The sequence below is a fragment of the Pundamilia nyererei genome, unplaced genomic scaffold (assembly GCF_000239375.1).
Source record: "Pundamilia nyererei isolate P.nyererei 1_Seehausen unplaced genomic scaffold, PunNye1.0 scaffold00014, whole genome shotgun sequence".
Lineage (NCBI taxonomy): Eukaryota > Metazoa > Chordata > Actinopteri > Cichliformes > Cichlidae > Pundamilia > Pundamilia nyererei.
The window spans coordinates 694,100-696,370 of record NW_005187415.1 but is presented as its reverse complement, the minus strand read 5'-3'; positions in this window follow the sequence as shown (position 1 = coordinate 696,370).

Sequence of the window (2,271 nt, the reverse complement as noted above, 5' to 3'; positions counted from 1 at the left end):
TATAGTAATTATTGCACACAACTGTGTTACCGGCTATCCATTCCACGTGCTCGTCTCATCGAGGGTCACGGGGTTACTGAAGCCTAGCTCCACTGACAGTGTGCAAGAGGTAGGGTACATACTGGACGGGTCAATGTGCTCACCATCCGTCACAAACTAACAGACGCACACACGCAACCACTCACACCTGCAGCCAATTTATAATCACCAATTAACCCAACATGGACTGTGGGAGAAAGCTGCAGCATCCTGAGAAAACCCACGCAGGCACAGGAAGAAGACGCTAACCAATGCATCTCTATTAAAGCACCCACCTACATACTGTACAGTAACCACTGGTGTTCATAGAAGCATTAGTGTTTCAGTATTTTGCTTTTTCCCTTGAGTAGAAATCATTGTAATTAACAGAAGAAAAGATATTTCTTTTTTATACTAGCCCACGTTTCCATTTCTAAAAAAATCTACCCAATAGTTAGTGTTTTAATAGCGTTTAATAGTGTTTTAAAGTGTTTTAATAGTGTTTTAAATCTTTATAACTTTAACAAATAGAAAATTTGGAAGAAAAGTGTCTGGACTTCTTTAAGTTGCTTGAAGACGTTTCACCTCTCATCCGAGAAGCTTCTTCAGTTCTAGGGTCAAAAGGTGGAGAGTCCCAGATTTAAGCCCTATGGGAGTGTTTCCCCAAGAGGGATATGGACCCCCTATTGATTCACTACCTAATCACATGAGCCAAGGTGTGAAAACAGGTGTAGGTCACAATCAGCCAGGGTTTCGGGTGAACCCGCTGTGAAACCTAGCCCCACCCTATAATGTGATTTCCTGAGGTCAAAAGGCCCAGGATGTGAGTGGGCATTAAGGTGTCTGGGAAGGATCTCAAAACTGGATTATAGATGGCAGACAGTTGGTGTCGTAAACCACCGCCTCTGTTCAAAGATGGTCGTTCACAGTGGACATAGATGGCTTCTTTCACTCATCTTTCAAACCATCTTTTCTCTTTGTCCAAAATTATGTTCCTCTTGGGGAACACTCCCACAGTGCTAAAATCTGGGACTCTGCACCATTTGACCTTAGAACTGAAGAAGTTTCTCGGATGAGAGGTGAAACGTCTTCAGGCAACTTAAAGAAATTCAGATGCTTTTCTTTCTAAGCTCCTTAGATTACAATGACCTGGATGACTGAGAACCTTCAGAGAGATTGCGTGAAAGTCACTTTTTTGCCCATGTTTATTTACTCTCTTCTTTTTTCTTTTTTTTTTTTTAAAAAAAAGTGGAGTCAGAAGCATTCACATTTGGATGAAACTGTAGAGCACAATGGTTATCAGGTAAAACTAGCAAGCTAGCAAGCTGCATCTACAATCTGCATGAGCCCGTCACATGGACACCCATGCTTACTAATTAGCACAAAATAATATAAAAGTAGTAGTAGTAAAAAGTAACTAAAATGAATTACTAGAATTTCACAAACATGACGTAAGACACGCTCTTAGTACAGCTAAGTATGGTTTAGCTTTCCCGTTCCATGACTTGAATTAGCAAAGATAAAGCTTAGCTGACTAGGTTACAAACTGCCAGGTGCACTCACTTGTATTGTATACACCTGCCAGTCAGTGTGACGGTCCTATAACTCCAGTGTTATAAGTCTAGTGTTTAGTAACACTTAAACCTGTGAGTTAAAAGCCTCTTCACCCGAATGGGTAAGTTAGCAATACTAACCATGGTGTTCATGGCGTACTTTGATGTATAAAGCCTCGTCAATCACAAGTCGCTAACCAATGAGTGTTTGGTAGTGATGTACCAATATCATTCTTTAAGCGATAAAATTACCCCCAGCAACTTAAAGGTATTTTTTATACACATTCTCGAGTTTTCTTTTACTTTCCCCACATTTTGTCACCTAATTAGTGTCATGCTAGCATGTGCTGTCCCCAGTTTCACTGTGAGATCAAACCCTCACTCGTCAACCTCGTCTGTCACCTGCAATTTTTGACATAATGTATGTTAGCTTCAGTGATGACCCCTTAGCAACTTGGCTCTCAAGTATTAGAGTACGTTTTACAGTAAATAGGAGATAATGCTCATCTATGTTTCTCTTTCAGCTCAGGAATGTTGCCCCTGTGAAACATCCTATGTGGTTATGATGTGCTAATTGACTCTTCGCTGTACAGGGTTCAACTGGAGAATTCTCTGGGTTTAATAGTCACTGACATTTACATAATTCATAGTGATCTGCACTCATACAAAGAGATATACAGTAGATGATTCAATTCAGAGT